The sequence below is a fragment of the Canis lupus genome, chromosome 33, assembly GCF_048164855.1.
Source record: "Canis lupus baileyi chromosome 33, mCanLup2.hap1, whole genome shotgun sequence".
NCBI lineage: Eukaryota > Metazoa > Chordata > Mammalia > Carnivora > Canidae > Canis > Canis lupus.
In genome coordinates this window covers 33943056-33962412 of record NC_132870.1, presented here as the reverse complement: position 1 = coordinate 33962412, position 19357 = coordinate 33943056, and the positions used below count along the sequence as shown (strand labels likewise).

At 34.9% G+C, this 19357-nt stretch overlaps 1 long non-coding RNA gene across 4 annotated transcripts in view; it reads right to left on the bottom strand.

Annotated features, from left to right (window-relative positions):
- Positions 1-3224: 3224 nt before the first annotated feature.
- LOC140623697 (uncharacterized) overlaps positions 3225-19357 on the bottom strand; it is a 114333-nt gene continuing 98200 nt past the window's right edge. For all 4 annotated transcript variants that reach the window (XR_012023250.1, XR_012023248.1, XR_012023249.1 and 1 more), the window contains one exon: positions 3225-3442. This is a non-coding gene — a long non-coding RNA (uncharacterized lncRNA). The remainder of the gene's footprint in view (positions 3443-19357) is intronic.

Genomic DNA, 19357 nt, shown 5'->3' with positions numbered 1-19357 from the left:
CACAAACACATGCACACAATGTAATATTACTCAGCCATCAAAAGAATGAAATCTTGTCATTTGCAACGATGTGGATGGAGATAGAATTTATTATGCCAAATGAAATAAGTCAGTTAGAGAAAGACAATACCATATGGTTTCACTCATATATGGAATTTAAGAAACAAAACGAATGCACATGGAGGTGAGTGTAAAGAGAGAGGAAAACCAAGAAACAGACTCTTAACTATAGAGAATATGGTTACTGGAGGGCAGGTGGGAAGGAGGATGGGCTAAATGGGTGAAGGGTATTAAGAAGGGCACTTGTGATGAGCATCTAGTGTTGTATGTAAATGATGAATCACTTAAATTCTACACCTGAACTAATATTATACTGTATGTTAACTAACTGGAATTTAAATAAAAACCTAAAATAGAAAAAAGAATAAATAAACATAGGACTAAAAAAATCATGAATTTATTTCTGGGCTCTCTGTCCAATGATCTATGCATCTATTTTTGTGTCAGTACCATACTGTTTTGATTACTAGTATAGCTAGTATAGCTTTGTAGTATATCTTGAAATCTGGAATTGTGATACCTCTAGCTTAAAACACAGGTAATTTTTAATTGAGAAGTCTGGCTTAAAGTCAACTTACTAAAGAAAAAAATTCACAGAAAAAATAAAAACAGACAACATAACAAGTATACACATACAAACTTTCAATAAGAGAAACAGATAGAAACAAAATAACATTTTACACTGATCATGTGTAAAATGTGATTTAAAATATTGAAAATATTTGCTGTTGATTAGACTATGGGGAAACAATCTTTCTCATCTATGTTAGTAGAGTGCAAATTTATATAAAAAGTCTCAAAATTACACCTCCAGGTTTTTATCTACAGAAATGTTTGCATAATTACATCAGAATATAGGTACAAAGATATTCAACTTAGCATTACCTATAATATTGACAAATTAGAAGTAGTCTATATATTAGTCATATCTTAACAAGTTTGGAACATGAAAAATGAAAAATTATAAGGTTCAGATTTCTGAGAATGGAGGGATGAAATCAGATTCTTCCCTAATCCTAATGAAATGTGCATAGATAGGTAAAACATTAAAAAAAAAAAAAAAGAAACCACTTATTAACATTCAAAGCCAGTTTTATCCTGTATTTTTAAAAATTATTTAAGAACTTTATTTGTTGTGCCCAAGATTGCGAATCCGAGAAACCACCAAGGAGCCAACACCGATGCAAACACACGAGAGTTTATTTACAAGCTCCAGCTTGGGTCCAAGTATACCTGACACAGGGGAGCAGGGACTTGGACCCCGAGGTGGGTTTCAGCTTAGTTTTAAGGACTGGTCTAGGGGACCTCCAGAAGGGGTGGAGCAATTCCTCAAGTTCTGTTTACATTTTGATATGGGGCCTTCAAGGGCATTGAGCTCTGTTCTTATTCTAATAGGGGCTTCCTGCCCTTGGCTTGGGCTCTGTTTTTATTCTAATATGGGGCTTTCTAGAACATTAAGCTGTAAGCTGTTTTCTTCCTGTAACTGAAGTAAGGTAAAGTTCAGCTATTATTCACAGGGGCCTGGGATGGCTGTACTTGTGATAACGCTTAACTTAAAGTGGAATGGCCTTAATTTTCTTGGCCTTCACAATTAACGAGTGCTTGCCATTTGTTGATTTTTTTTTTTTTTTGAAAAACTCAAGTTGTAAACTTTTATTTCAAATTAAAAATGAGGTTCTTAAAAATCTCAACTGGACCGGATATGAAACAATTTAAAAACCTTTAAAGGTATATTGAGACTTTGGGGAGGGGCTGTGTGTGTTTGACAAGGAGAACTATGGGACAGTCATGGGTGCTGAGCTCTGCCATGTCCTTGCCACCCTGGGAGAGAAGATGACCGAGGTTGAAGTGGAGCTGATATTGGCCGCAAGAGGATGCCAATGGCTGTATCAATTACAAAGACTGTCAAACACATCATGCCTGGGTGAAGCGGACTCCTTCAGGGTACCTGGCCCTTGGCCTCAGCCTTTCTGGGGCAAGTGAAGCAAGAAGCCCAGAGTAACTGAGCTGGAGCTAAGGTCCTGGACCCACCTTTGGCATGCAGCCCTGAAGGCATCCCAGGCTCATAGCCCTCCCTGTAAATAAACAGTCCTGGCAAGGTCCTGGGCCAAATTCTCTGAGAAAAAAAACAAAACAAAACAAAACAAACAAACAAACAAAAAACAGAAAAACCAGGCTTAAAAAAAAAAACCCACACATATATCATTACCAAAAAGAGACATCTTTAGGTAAAAATAATAAACCCCATGCTTCATAGATAATGCAGGCAGTTCTATTTATCGTGGGCAAAAAGTAAGCACTTAAGGTCTTCAACTCCAATCTTTTGTTCGCTTCTTATTGCTGGAATTTCATCTTAATTTCTTCCTGGGGAAGACTAAACCGGCCGATGGTGGAGATGGTAAGCCCGCCCAGCTCGCCCACGGAGCCTCCGGTTCTCAGCTGGGGGATCCGCTGCTTTCATCTCTTTGTTGCCGTCTTGCAGGTTTTCTGGGCGTTTGCGTTGGTAATTGAAGTTGTGGCGGCCGCTGACCTTGGTCTCACCTTGATTTTCCTTACCTTCCGCATTGCCATCTGGCTGTCTCGGTGAGGAGGACCCCGAGGGAATCGTGGTGCATACTCCCTCTCACTGGTCTACCGTGTTCTCCTGCACCTGGGGGTCAGCACCTTCCATCACCTCCCCCGCACAGGGGCGTTGACGCCCAGGGGGTCTCCGCAGGAGGAAGGTGGGAACCGTGGCCTGCCGCAGGGCCCACCTGTTGGGCCAGGCCTGCAGGAGCACTTTCCAATCCCTCCGTCTCCGTCTTTTCCCCTCTTTTCCCCTCTTTTCCCCTCTTTTCCCCTCTTTTCTCCTCTCACTCTTCTGGTCATTCTGCTGTTAATTGCGTGGAGGACCTCTGCAACGTGGGTGGCATCTATATGGTTAGGTCTGCTGCATATTTACTGCCTTGCACTGGAGCTCCACCAGGGCCTGTCACATTTGCTACCTCCGCACCTTCTTCTTCAACAACATCAGACCCCACATTTTCTCCATCTCCTACCCTGCGAAGGCAGGAGACCTTTCTGGGGTGATTCTTCTTTATGGCAGTCTGGTGCAGTCTGGCGTTCTGGCTCAGGGCTCTCTGGGGTCGGATCAGTTTTATCCTGTATTGACTGTATTGAGAAAGTTATTTATTTATTTATTTATTTATTTATTTATTTATTTATTTTTAAGATTTTACTTATTCATGAGACACACACACACACACACAGAGAGAGAGAGAGGCAGAGACACAGGCAGAGGAAGAAGCAGGCTCCATGCAGGGAGGTGGGACTCCATTGGAGGACTCCAGGACCGCATTCTGAGCCAAAGGCAGCGCTAAACTGCTGAGCCACCTGGGATGCCCTGAGAAAGTTAAAGACAAATAAGGTAATCAGAATAACAAAGAAGAAAGATGAAAAATCTCTCCACTCTTGCAGTTTAATAAAGATGCAATTAAATCTGTTCTTATACGTTCTTTCACTTTTATCAAGAAAAAGGAGCACGTAATAAGTTAAGATCAACGAAAAATACTTATCATATCAAGTAGTATAAAAAGGATAAATTACTCTGTTAATACAACTAGATTGGATCTAAAAGCAAAAGCCAATAGTAACCTGTGTACAGGAGGCAAAAATTAAAACAAGTGACCCACAAGAATCGAAAATAAAATTACCATTTTTATTCTCAATGTAAAAAATAAATGCAATAAAAAAAGGTTGGGATATTAATATTAGGGTAGAAACTAAAGCAAAAATATATGAGACACAACAATATCATTAATTGTAAATGATAACCTTTGCAAAGAAGATTGTATATATTTATCATATGATTAAATAGGATGTCAATATATAAAGCGAACACTTCAGGAAATGCAACTGAAAATGAAGGATTAAGAACAATGAGATATTTTAACTCACCTTTTTCAGCCACTAAATAATCAAATAGATTTTTTTTAAGAGCAAACAGGAAGTCTAAATAACATAACAGAGTGGATCAAAAAGATACATTAACCTCTATATTCTGAAAACAAAGAACATACCTTTCTTTCAAGTTCTTATGTAGTATTTTAAAATCTGACTCTATATCATTCGAAGAAAATATAAATTTATTATAAAATGATTAATGATATAAAATTATCTGATCATAAATTAATACAAATAAGAAATAAAAAAAAGAAAATACCAAAAACATCTTTTGCCTGGACAGTATTTTTATTTTGATTCATAAAGAAAGTAACTGAAATAGCCAACCATCCTGAAAACATAAAATATAAAAAAAAATCATAATAATAACATATAGAGAAAAAAATCTGTGGATTTAGGTGCTAATTGTAGCAGAAAAGAAAGTCACTAAGTGAGTTAATCATTCAACACACACACACACACAAATAGAAAAAGTTAAAAAAATAAAACCTAAAGAAACAAAATGAATTTAGGGGAAAAAAAGAATAAATCAATCGCAAAATACTTCTTTGAGAAAAACAAGCAAGCAAGCAAAAAAAGAAAAAAAAAATTAAGCCCATATCTAACCTAATTGAAAAAAAAAGATACAAAACACAGAGACATACATGTGAAGAAATTATTATAGATAGGAAAAATTAAAATAGTAAGATAGTTTGCTCAAATATATTTAATTAAATTTGACAACCTGGAAGAAAGTAGATGCCCCTTTCCTTAGAAAATTGACTACAAAAGAAATAGACACTGAATATTATCTAACATTTGTCGAATGAGAAAAATAACAGAGCTGTTCTGTAAAAATCATAGAGATGAGATAGTTCACAAGTGAAGTCCATTACACTTTCAAGGAACAAGTAACTCCAATTATCTAAAATGTTCCAGAATATGTCAGAAGGAAAGCTTCCAAATGCTGTCTACGAATTAACTATAACATTGATCACAAAACTAGATGAAACAGCAAAGAAAGAAGAAAAAAATCACATTTACTAATATTAATGCAAAATATTGGCCTATACCTTTGACTTGGAGAGTAGAAAGATAATATGATCTTGGATTCATTCTAGAAATGAAAACTATTATGATATTACAAAGCTCTCTTAATATAATTCACTATATTAATAGTGTGGCAGGTTTTGTAGACTGCCTCTCTCAATAGCCACTTAAGCTCTCTTTGGGGTATGCTTTCCTTGTACTTCAGAGGCTGAGAGTCTAAAATCTGCATTTCCCAGGCACACTTGAACCTATGAAACAGGTGTGATTTTTGGTTCTACTAATCAAGCATGCAAATGAGATTTTTGAGGCTTGAATTTGGAACCTAGTTAAACAAGAAGAGAGGCAGAGAATGGGGATTTGTGCTATAGTTTGAAGTAGAACTTTGTGGACCAAGGGATACCAGTTTCCCGATTCACCTTCAGTTAAAAGGCATTGGCAGCTGCTTTCCAGCTGAGGGCAGCAAGTATGATACAAAGAGATGAGACCTTACTTGGAATCTCAACCTTGAGCCAGAAACTCTAGCTCTTTAAAAGATTTTGAAAGCCATGAAATATCTGGTGTGAAATCCTTTTCTGCTGCTTATACTAGCTAGAGTAATATCTGTTGCTTACAATTGATAAATAGGTCAAAGAAAAAAACAAAAACAAAAACATAGGACCAGGTTTCTTGATGTCACAAAGACTGAGAAAATGCAACTATCTTAATTCCTGTTAGAATTTCTTAATGAAATTGTGGTATAGATGGATACTTCCTTAAAGAAATAAAATATATGTCTTTAAAACAAATTGATATTATGCTTACTGGATGAACACTAAAAGTATTTTCATTAAAGTATAACATAAGATTAGCCATCTCTGCTAGAATTTTTTTTTTCTTTTCAAGAATTTTTTAGTTATTTTTTCTAGAAGTACTAGCCAATACAACTAGAGATGTGAAAGGGAAAAATGCATAAAAATTGAACAGAATAAATAAAATGTTTATTTTCATAACTAGAAAATCCAAGAGGATCAACTAAAGTTACTAGAAAAAGATTATCTAGTTATTAATATATAGAAGTCCAGCTTCTCTATTTACAAATAACTACACAGAAAAAATGGGGGGAAATCTCATTTATAAGCCACCAAAAAACAAAAAACAAGAAAAATAAACAGAACCTAGAAATAAACTTAACAAGCAATATGGCAATTCTAAATGCAGATAACTTTAAGACTCAGACATAAAAGACTTGAATAGACTTTTTTTTAAGAGATCTTATTTATTTGAGAGAGAGAGAGAGAGAGAGAGAGAACATGAGCAAGGAGAAGAGCAGAGGGGAGAGAGAGGGAGAGAGAGAATCTGAAGCAGACCCCTACTGAGTGTGGAGCCCTACTCAAGGCTCCTTTTCAGGGCCCTGAGATCATGACCTTCATGGAAACCAAGAGTCAGACACCCAAATGACTGAGCCATCCAGGTGCCCAAATAGATAGTTTCTTATTGCATATTATTACTCAGTATTTTAAAGACTTCTAAACTGTAATCTGCACATTTTATATGACTCCAATAAAAATAACAGAGTATTCAATATCCATTTTTTGAAACTAGTTTAACTGATTAAAAAGTTTACAGTGAAAAAACCATTCAAGAAAAACCATAAAAATTCTGAAATGTTAGAGGTAATTTATGACAATACTTAGTAGTTATGAAAACACATTTGGTGGTGACAGTCATTAGATATGAAGTACTTTTATGATTAGATGGTAAATTTTTAGAAATAGCCCTAATAGAAATGCCAACAGTTGGTGTATGATAAAGGTGGCCCTGCCAATTAGGGAGAAAGATTTTTATTTATTTCGTAAGTTTTATTTATTTAAGTAATTAAGAGTCAGATACTCTTTCAACTGAACCAGCCAGAAGCCCTGGGGGAAAACAATTTTTTAAAAAATTTCAGATAGAATAATAATTTAAATGAACAAACAAAAAACCCACAAAAGTACTAAAACAAAAAAATGAGGAAACTTTAATGCAATCTTGAATTAAGGAATTCCTTTTTTAAATAAGACACGATACGCAAAAGCCATAAGGAAAATTATTGATAATTTTAGGTAGATAAAAATTCTATATGTTAGCAGCATTATAAACTAAGTACAAAGTCAAGTAACAAAATGGAAAAAATATAATCATAGCATTAGTCAAAGTACAAAGTGATATTTTTACAAGAACATTTTTTCAAAAACTTTTTAAAGATAGAATTCATATACCATACTATTAACTATTTAAAGTTTTTAGTATATTCAGGGAGTTGTGCAACTTCAAAGCAATCAATATTTTCATAACCCCAAGAAACTTGCATCTATTACAGTCACTCCTCCATTTCATCCCAACTCAGCTCCCTCAGCCCTAGGCAACTTTCTGTCTCTATAGATGTAGCTATTCTGCACATTCCATTAAAATGGTGTAGTATTTTGTTGTCTTTTATGATTGACTTTTTATATGTTTTTGAGGTTCATCCATGTTGTAGGGTAGCATGTGTCAATACTGCATTTCTTTTACTTGATATTTCTTTTTATTAATGACAATGTTTCATTGCATGAATACAACCATAGTCTATTTACCTATTCATCAGTTGATGGACACTTGAGTGGTTTCCACTTTTTAGGAATTATGAATAATGCCACTAGGCACATTTTTGTACAAGATTTTGTGTGAACATATGTTTTCATTTATCTTGGGTATATATCTAGACACAAAATTGCTGGGTCATATGGTATTCCATTTTTAAACTTCTGAGGAACTGCCAGAGTATTCTCTAAAGTGGCTGCACCCATTTTACATTCCCACTGGAGTGTAGAAGGGTTCCAATTTCTCCATAAACTTGAAAACAATCGCTATTATCCATGTAAAATGTTATGTGGTTTTAATTCACATTTCTCTAATGGCTAATGATGTTAAGAATTGGTTCATATGCTTTTTTGGACATTCATAAATCTTTGGCGACATATCTATTCAGATTTTTTTGCCCATTTTTAAATTATATTGTTTTTTTGTAGAGATAAAAGAGTTCTTTAAACATTCTATACACTAGTCCTTTAACAGAAATATGATTTGCAAGTATTTTCTCAAATTGTGTGGGTTGTCTTTTCCCTTTCTGGATAGTGTCCTTTGCATTTGTTCTTCTGGACTTGCCTTTCCCAGCATGAAACCACCCTATGAGTGACCTGGGCTGCGGACAATCAAAGTCCCAGTAACCTGGGCCTGCCTCACTTGGGGTAGAGCCTCCATTCCATGCATGGGGAGGGAATGAAAGAAATGAACCCCTAGCCTCTTGGTTACATTTTTTTCAGAATTTTGCCTCTTCACCTTGGTGTCAGAGGGAATGAGAAATGCTGGCAGCCAACTCCTCCAGGTAAGATACTGTGTCTCTTGGTTAGAACTGAGAACACATGAAGCCTAATCTAGTTGGCCACACCCACCTGGAGGGGGTGAGCAGGAAAGCAGTAGGTCATGGCTCATGTGTCACAGACATTCTTTTTACTAAGATTTGGCACATTTTTTTTCAAATAAATGTTTCCTCATTTGCTGTATTTGCTTAAGACAATTTCAAGAGATTTTAATTTGTTGGTTTTTTTTTTTTATAATTTTTATCAATTATAGTTATTTCCCTAGGGTCTGATCCACAGGGTTCCTAATGTCACCATTCAGGAAGTGGAACTCTACTAGTTGACTTTTTAAAAAGGTTCAAAAAAATTGTTTTAAAGAAGGTAACAGCCGAGGTGCCTGGGTGACTCAGTTGGTTGAGTGTCTGGCTCTTGATTTTGGCTCAAGTCATGATCTCAGCATCCTGAGATTGAGCCTCATGTTGGGCTTTATGATGGGCATGGAGTCTGCTTAAGATCCTCTCTCTCCCTTTCCCTCTGTCCCTCCCCCCCTTAAATAAATAAATAAATAAATAAATAAACAAACAAACAAGAAAGATAATAATTCTCTATCTTTAATTTGGCTATTCTACCTATTGCATCTGAATCACAGAATGTTACATTTAAAAGGAACTTTTGCAATTTAGTGTTACAGTCACCTCATTTTAATAGATAAAAGACTTTGCTAAGGTTCACATAGGTACTCAATGCCAGAAGGAATACAGGATCTGTTGCCACTTGATTTACACATTTTTAATGTCAACATGAGAAGGAAGTCTCTATGTAACCAACTTTCTAAGCCCAGGCATCCTCATTGCCTTCTTTATGTGTGTATCATACCTTCATCACGTGCAGTCCCTTTGTTTTCTTTGCAGAGTGTTATGTGCTATGAAGACAGGAAAGCAAAGCAGTGTCCAGGATGCATGAGAATGTGTAGGAGGTGGTTGGAGCCACTGCTGCTAACATTTTTGTCAGCAGCATAGCTGATATTTTTTAATAGGTATTTTGGACAGATGAGGTAGTAATCCTTTCTTAATGAGAACATGAAGGAAATTATTTTAGCCACTAATTTTAATCTTCTTTTTAAGTCCAATTTTAGTAATTTGAAATACTCTCCTGCTACTTTTTCTGCAATCAAAGTTTAGTTTGTGATTTCAACATGTTTTGTACTAAAGATTTTTTCTGATCCACGAAGAAATCTTAGGTTTGACTGGCAGCATGAGGGTAGTTACATAAGTACAAGCAGGACTGATATGCTGGGGATTTAAATGTGCCTATAACTAAATATTAATTGCTAAAGATAGCAAGTAGCATCACGGATAGGATGCAGATAAATATATGTTTTAAAACCTCACCAAACTTCCGACAATTTTATCAGCCCACTCTTAATGGTCTGATATTTACTTTCCCATTGCTATCTCTGATCTGAAAGAACATAAGCATATGCCTACAGATGAAAAAAGTCATAAAATCTTCTCTTCCTCCAAATCTGACTCCCTCAGCCAGGCAACATGCCCAGCTGCCTGACTTTGAGGTCAGGTTGCAACACATATTTATGTAAAATATCTCCTTGAGGCTAGCAGTTTTAATATAATATTTCCAGTTTTGAATTACTGCTGAGTTTTGTTTTATTTGATCCTTGATGCAGTTTTTGAAAAGATACAATCAAAAAGCAACTAAAATGTAATATAAAAGAGGTAGAATGGGATAAGATAAAATAATGACAAAGCACATTTAAAAGAAACACATTATTTGAAAGAAAGAAGACAGAGAAAATTGGAAATAAAAAATACAAAAACATAAGAAGGGATAAAATGACTAAGAGCAAAGCAGACAACAGAAGTGAGAAAAACTGGAAAAGATGAGAAAGCCAATAAAATGACTGGAAAGATGCAAACCTGTAAATAGTATAGTTTCAACTGCTTAATTGTATACTTCCCTGTGCTCATATTTCTACTCCTGTGAATCATCATCGCCACTGTTATTTCTGTCTATTATTGGCAAGAATATAAAGACTTGTAAGATATAAGCAACAAAGAATGCCTTTTGGATAACTTTGTGTTATCATTCCCAACTTCAAAATAACATTCATTGCTGATTCAAAGTAAAAACTTGTATAGATAATTAAATGATATAATGTGTTTAATATTAGGCTACATATTAAACACATAGGAAGGAATTTTCTTTATAAAATATTTAGGTTAGAGTAATTGCCTCTCTCTCCCTGCACCAATTCTGACCTATGTCAAGGGGTGTATTTGTTCTTGAATCAAGGAATATCTTTGGACAGTAAAATGTAAATATTAATAAAATCTGGATAGATGCCTGAGAGACTCACCTATAAACTAAATACAGGAGCTCTGTGGCATGATCTTTCTAAGATTTCTTTTTGCAACTAAGATAATTTTCCTGCAAAGTTATAAGAATAACAATGTCCTTGCTGCATCTTCCAAATTAAGAGATCTCTGCGTATGTGAAGAGCCACTGAATTCTTCCCAAATTGTCTCCTGTCAATAGGTCAACAGAGCTTGGTCATCTGGTTTTCCTACCTACAACAAACTAGAAGACACAAATGAGAAAGCGGGAGATAACACTTCAAAACAGACACAACTGCTCAGGGATAGGTGAAAAGTGACAATGCAAGATGTGAAAAAAGACTCTCCTGGAAACTAATCAGGGGGGCAAATTTTTTTAAAAAGTATGGAACTCTGGGAGAAATGAGACATAGTACTTTATAGATAGCCAGATGATAGATAAATGAATAGATAGGTGAAAGAGAGAGAAAGAAAGAAATGAAAAAAGAAAGAGAAAGAAAAAAGAAAGAAAGAAAGAAAGAAAGAAAGAAAGAAAGAGAAGAAGAAGAAAAGAAAGAAAGAAAGAAAAGAAAGAAGAAAGAAAGAAAGAAAGAAAGAAAGAAAGAAAGAAAGAAAGAAAGAAAAGAGAAAGAAAGAAAGAAAGAAAGAAAGAAAGAAAGAAAGAAAGGAAGGAAGGAAGGAAGGAAGGAAGGAAGGAAGGATGGAAGGAAGGAAGGAAGGAAGAAAGAAGAAAGAAATAAAGAAAGTAAAAAGAAAGAAAGAGGGAGGGAGGGAGGGATGATGAAAGAGAGGGAGGGAATAACCTCTGGAAATAGGTTCATATCCCCATAGAATGAGGAATTTCATGTAGTTCATCCATGGAGTGACTGGCTTATCAACTCTAACCCTTTGCTGTTTCAAATTCTCAACTATTGCCTATAGCTTCAATATTTTCCAAATTTCTGGAATATATCATTTTGTTGATCCTTATTTGCTTAATAGGGATCTGAGAAGCCACCCTAACTTTTTAATTCCATTCTTACCTTTCCATGAGGATTTAGTCTTATGTTCCACTTGACCCATGTTCAGCGATCCAGATCCTCTGAGACCCTGCCTCATTCTCTAGTTTTCCAGGCTTGATCCCTCTCTGTGGCCAAATTCCTATCCTTTCTGGCCAGAACTCCCTGCTGCCACAGTCTCATCTACCTGGATTTCAAACTACTGCTTCCTGCCAGGTTAGCTTGATGTGGTTTCTCTATCATTAGTAGGCTGTTTACTGTGGCTCATCACTGATTTCCATGTCCCTTTGCCTTCTCCCGCTACTGGCAACAATACTCATTCTACCCTGACGGGTCAGTCTGACCTTAGACCTCTGGCCATCCCATCCTGCCATCACCTGGATTATAACATACTGAAACATGGAGAAGAGCTCATTTCCAATTTTTAAAAGGCAATGATCAAAGAAAGCATTGTCGTAAGCTGTCATTAACAAATATTAAAGAAAACATAAGGATCTTCAGTGAGTGCATTTCCAGATCTCTGGAAAAAAACATTCATGCAGAAAACTTCAATCTTTAACAATTTAAGTACAAGTAAATTGACACATTTGTTAATTATTCCATTTGGCACAAACATATTTAAGATAAGCACTTAAAGTACCACTTTCATATAAGTCTAGTACTAGGTACAGAGACATTAAAGTCCTCTTTCACCTCTAGGGCTCTGGCCTGAGCAGGGAGCCAGGGAGGAGTTGTTTCTCTTACAGAAATAGAAAGAATATTACCAGAAGCAAAAGTCTCACTGTTCACATTATCTATTGCACCTAACCCAACATTTATGTGAAAGACAGAGGTTACACCCTAAATCATCCAGTCTAGATACTTTTCCATATTTAGTATTTTCTCTTTTCAATGTCTTCACAAACTGTTCACAGGAAAAGCCCAGCAAACAATCAGGTCATCCTGCCACTAATGGCTACACCATTAGGCTGTGCTCAGGTTTAACAGATTTGACAAAAGTTTTCTGGTAAGTACACCCCTGAGGCTGCCCACATGAGTCTATGGCCTGCACAGTGGCCTACTTCAGGTTTCAAGCACCTTTATATTATTAGAGCAATGAGCAATATGCCTTGTCAAGAAAGTAGCAACAGACAAAAGCCAGTGATCCTATTACTTTTGCATTGCTCTCCATTCTAAGATGCAAAATAGCACACTCCTCAGTGAAGAAAAAATAATTCAAACATGTGTTATGATGAAGTCTTTTATTGAGAAAAAAATTCATTACAAAGCCACTTAGAGAATATCAAGAATTTTCTCCCATATTTGGAAAGAAATGCATCAAAGAAAAGTTTGTCTTATTTCTTTTGGTCTCTATACTTTTGGTTTTGGTCTATATTGGTCATCTTTATTTTATTGCTGTATTCACCTGATTGGAGGATCACCAATAAATCTCAATTTTGTTCAGAGGTAGCATCATGATTGAGAAGATTGAAAAGTAAGGTCCATATCATATGATCAAGGCAACCCATTTATCAAAAATATTCTGACAGAAAAGAAAGTGAACTATTTTGTGCTATTAATCATGACCATTCAGGGTCAATGCCAGTTAGTCTTGAATTGCTCTTCAAGGAAAAAACCAAGTAAATTAAATAACCTAAACAGAACACATTAAATGCAATGATGCATGCAAATATTCTCCCTGTCTCATAAATAACTTTTACAAATTTGTAAACATGTCCTCTTGAGCTATTCTTTGAGTATTAATTTACTATATATTTTTTTAACTTTTTCCCTTGTGTCCTTATAACATAGTAATAAGATGCCTAAATACCAGACAGAGACAGAACATGTACTACCACCAAACTGCTATGTCCTTCACACTGATGAGACATAGAATCATCAAATGACTGACTGATTAGTGAGCTGATAGAGTCCATGCGGACTTGATGCCAGGCACTGTACTATTTACACCATGACACGTTAGGAATTGCGCTATCAGCAAGACAGAATTTTGCCTTTAGAAGGAGAATTTCACTTTGACATGTCTTTGACAGCAATGGTGGATTTTTAATTCCACCCAACGTGTCTTCTGTTGTCTGAAGACAAATATCAATGCCAGGAAGAAGACTCATTTTAGCTAGAGGATGAAGTTTTTGATTGACCAAGCTTAAGTAGTATTATAAGATACTCTTCGAATAAGAAATATACTGAATTTTAGTAACTCTAAGCAGATTTTTTTTAGAGTTTACATTATGAATTATGCATTATGCATACTTCATATTGATGTTCTCAAATTTAATGAAATGAGTCAATATACACTAAAATTGCCTCATAAACTCTAAAGCTTTGCAGGTAAAAATGTGTCTTTGTTATGTTGGCTTTCATAAGAGAGAAAAAATAGAACAGTTATACTTGGTTAGTCAATACTGACAGTCATTCAATCATTACAACACATTACAGGCATTCAGATTTATAAGCAGCTTCATAAGAATAAACATGCTGAAGGGTTCTGCTGGAAGAGTGACAAGTTGTCTAACATCTGCAAAGATTCACATATGGGAACTCTGGAAACCAAGTATTAATGGTAGAGCCACTGCATCAATATGTGACTACTTACCTCTGGGTTTTTATTTAAGAGACAAACTTTCATTTAATTTGAGTCTCTGTATATTGAAGTCCCTTTATCATAGCAGTTTAGCCTGTCTCTTAACTCATACAATTTCTAATCAGCTACTTATTTATTTAAATATGTTTATTCTGGTGCAGCCACTGTAGAAAACAATATAGAGGTTTCTCAAAAACTTATAAATAAAAGTACGCTGCAATCCAACAAATGTACTAGTAGGTATTTACCCAAAGGTAACAAAAATACAGATTCGAAGGGGTGCATGTACCCCAATGTTTATAGCAGCATTATCAACAATAGCTAAACTATGAAAAGAGCCCAAATGTCCATTCACTGATGAATGAATAAAGAGGTGGTATATGTGTATATTTATACACACACACACACACATATATATGCATATATATAAAATGGAATATTACTGAGTCATCAAAAATAATGAAATCTTGTCATTTTCAATGACATGGGTAGAGCTAGAGTTATTATGCTAAGTGAAGTAAGTCAGTCAGAGAGAGACAAATACCCTATGATTTCACTCATGTGTAGAATTTAAGAAATAAAACAGATTGAACCTATGGGAAGCAGGAAAAAAAGAGAGGGAAACAAACCATAAGATACTCTTAACAACGGAGAAAAAACTGAGGGTTGATGGAAGGAAGCGGGTGGGGGATGGGCTAGATGGTTGATGGGTATCAAGGAGGGTACTTGTTATGATGAGCACTGGGTGTTGTAAGTGATGAGTCATTGAATTTGACTCCTGAAACCAATATTGCACTGTATGTTAACTAACTAGAATTTAAATAAAAATTTGAAAAGAAAAAAATATTTATTCTAAAAAAATATATAATGTCTTATACATGGCTTTGGAAATACACGAAGATTATTGTACTACAGACATTATTCTATTTTTATCTGTTGACCCAATAACAGTGTAGTGAACATTTTTGCATAGTTTTAGTGTGTATCTTTCTAAGAGTTTTGGGTTTTTCAGTTTATACTAAAGATTTTTTTTATAGCTAACCATTTATTACTGATTTTTAATCACATTACATTTTGGTTAGGAAATTAGCCTGTATAATATTGGGGTTTTTAAAATTATTGGAGCTTTTCTGGAAAACTAGCATTGTCAATATTTATAAATATTCTATACATGTTTGGAATGAACATGACTTTGGTATTTATTGATTAAAAAGATAAATTTATATGTATCCATGAATACACACAAATGCATACACAAGCTTATTGATTTTGCTATTGAATTTTTCTGTACCTTTACATATATTTGTTTGTTTGATATATCATTTTCTGAGTGAGTCCTCTAAAGAGTTTTCAGTTCTTATTCATAACCATAACCTGCATGCACTATTCTCCATGACAAATGGGATCAAACAATGGCTTCCAGAAACTAAAAGCTAAACTTATACTAGCTATGTATTCTAGTACATGTAAATTTTTGGCCAATATTCTTAAACACTGTCTATGATATGTACCTAAAGATTAATTTAACTGTCCCTTTGAGGAGATGGGAATTCAGTTGTTCCATTACTACAACCATTTTTTAATAAAAGAAATTTTAAACGTATCATTTAATTAAGAAATACTCTCTGGGAAGACCCAGTTACTATGAAACAAAATAACACTTTTAGATTGAAAAACATTATCTATGCACTTTAATAAGAAAGAGTTGAAAAAGGAAAAGTAATTAGATGATATATTAAAATGTCTTCATATTGATTTCTTCTTTGCATTTTCTAACCAATTTCCTATAAATTATGGTAGCTTCATGGTAAAGAAACCTTAATTAAAATGCCAAGTACAAAAGGACAGGATTTGGCTGACATATGTAAATGCAAATAAAAATGACTATAGGGAAAGTGAGACTTCATCGAAGGTGACATGATTGCGGAAAGAAGATGTGCTGAGCAAGCACCTCAGCAGAACAAGCAATTTGGGGCAGTGCCATAAGCTGCAGGCATTTCAGAAAAAATACATTGAAAATGTAATTGAGAACAGCTTGGGTAATTAGACCCCAAAATGGCATCAATCTTTAGGACTGCAAAGGCAAAGGAAAAGAAATTGGCAATCAATAAAAAATGGAGATAATGCAGAAAAAACAACAAACACATATGTAAGGAGAGGCACACCTTGCTTTAACTTTTGAGTAAACCACATTATAAAAGTCTGTTTTTACATTAAATGTATATAGATGTAGATTTATACATATTTGTGTGCCCCTTTGTGCGTGTGTATGCAAATGAAACAGATATGCTAGAGTAACATAAGCTGTCTTATGCAAAGTGGTGTTTTGCAGCCCTCAGATTTTGTAAAAATATTCTGAAAGGATGTCTTTTCTCTGTAACAGAAGTTGGGATGGGGAATCAAGACAACAAGACTTTACAGTGTAGGAAGTCTTCCAAAAGAAAAGAAGTCATTCTTGTTAGTAGTTCTTTTCCTCTTAATTAATGAAGTCTTGTTACAGACAAAACAAAGAGAAAAGGGAAATTGTTATTGTTTTAAAAAATAACATGGAAGCTATTAAATGAAAAAACGCAATCAGTGACAGAAGGAAGACTCAATAAAAGAGGTGCTTTTCCATTCAGTTTGCCTAAATGGCACCTAGTTTAGAGACTAAATAACTCTGTTTCTATTTTAGAAAATGATCAAGCCACAGATATAATTATATAATCCTAGGGCTTGTCAAACACAGACTACTTGAGAATATCACATCTTTGACTATACTTTCCATTTGACATTTCCCACTTAAACTCTTTATATTTCCTTTCTCAGATGTGGGTATATCTGAACAACAGTTAAAAGTCGTATTCCAAAGGTGCTTTGCCCAAGGCTAAGCACATAGTATAACAATAGTCACTAGGGTAGCCCAATAAATAAATTATATACTTCTCTAAAACTAGAGGTAGCATAAATCCCCTCAATGAAATTGGCATATCTTCCCTCTCTCAAGTATGAGATTATCTATGCCATCTACTCTAACAATTCACTCATTCAAAAACTATCTATTGAACTCTTAACTATGTTTCAGGTACTATGATAAATTCAGGGGATAGAGAGCAATGAAAAAAGAAAAACAAAAATCCCAGTCTGTTTGGAATTTATATTCTATTCTAGTGGTAGACAGACAGTAAGTGAGAAAAATAAGAAAAAGTATCTAGTACATTAAATGATGATTATTAAGGAAAAATATTAAAAAAAGGATGGAGATGGGCAATAAGGTAACAGAAATTTAATAGTAGCAATGTTTAGGATGTAAAATATAATTGGCAAAATAAAAAACAAAATTAAATAGAATGAGTAAAAATGGATATGGTTAAAGAATGAGCTAGTAAGTTAGAAGATTGGAGTAAAAAATTTCACCCATAAAATGGTAGAAAAGGACAAAAAATGAAAATGTAATAGTTACGCAGTAGAACAGATATAGATATGCTTATATCTGCATAATAAAGTCCTATAAGGAGGATTATTTCTTGAAAAAAGGAAGAAATCTTTGAAAAAATAATGAGGATAAACTGTGTTCAAGTAAGGGTTACAATCAACAACTTCTCATTGCTCCCATTACTACAACCTTAATTCAAGCTATCACCTCGGTCTGGATAACTGTCATAGCCTCCTAATAAGCCAAATAGCCTCCTAATACCTTCCACTCTTTCCTTCCTATAATCTAGTCTAACACATTAGTCACAGGAAACTTTTCAAATTATAAATCATAATATATCACTCTTCTCTCAAAACCCTCTGCCAGTCTGATAAAAGTCAAAATTTTTACATATAGTATCCAGATTTGGTTTCTAAACCATTCCCCAATAAAACTAACAAGGGTCCCATGGAGAAATGGCTGATTCTAGAACTGGGGCAAGAAACACACAAAATGAACTTGAAGCATCTTATAGTGCCAGAAAGTAAGGAAGTATTCAAATTAAACACAACAGGGCAGCCCCGGTGGCTCAGGGGTTTAGCGCCACCTTTGGTCCAGGCTTGATCCTGGAGACCCGGGAACGAGTCCCATGTCGGGCTTCCTGCATGGAGCCTGCTTCTCCCTCTGCCTGTGTCTCTGCCTCTCTTTCTCTCTTTCTCTCTCTCTCTGTGTCACCCATGAATAAATAAATAAAATCTTAAAAAAAAATTAAACACAACAATGGAGGCCTGTCAAAGGGACAAAGGAGCCAACTGGAAGAGTTCTCAATGGCCAAAGTTAGAATTCAATACTACATTATTTTTTTTTGCATAACAAAAAATTTAATGTAGTATTGACTTATAACCTAAAGTGAAAAAAATCTAGGAGTCCACACTGATATAAATATTTGAATAAACAAATAAAGTAGAAGAAATAGATTTCAGAAGAATCCCAAGCAATTTATGCAGATATTTGCCCTCAGGAAAGATGGAACAGGTGAGACATAACAATAATATCAGGTGGAACATAACTTCTATTCTTTAGATGTGGGCTATGCACAGTGACTTCCTAGCAAAGGGTACAGCTTGGTTATGAGAGAGAAAAAGAATAACTTTACAGTTAATAGACCTGATAATCAGTACTTCAGCCAGGTGATCAAGATCGAAAGCAATAGTGGTAAGTCATGTGGATACAATGTATCATTAATGTGATATAAAAATGGACTTTATTTCTGTGGTCATATTCCCCAAACAAATAACCTAAATCTAACCATAAGATAGACATCAGAAAAGTTCCAATTGAGGAACATTCTACTAAATACCTGACCTAGACTCCTTGAAATTATTTAATTTATTAAAACAAGGAAAGCCTAAGAAACTGTCACATCCAGAGAAGCCTAAGTAATTTTAAGTGTTGAGTAGATGTGTTGTGGTAACCTGCAAGGTATCTCAGAACAGAAAAAGAACATTAGGTAAAAACCAAGGCAAACTGAATAAAGTATGAATTTAGTTCTTCACAAGTTGTTCTCATTATCCAGAACTCTCTTTCCCATCATCCCACGGCTTACTCTCTTACTTTGTTCAAATCTTGTTCAAATGTTACCT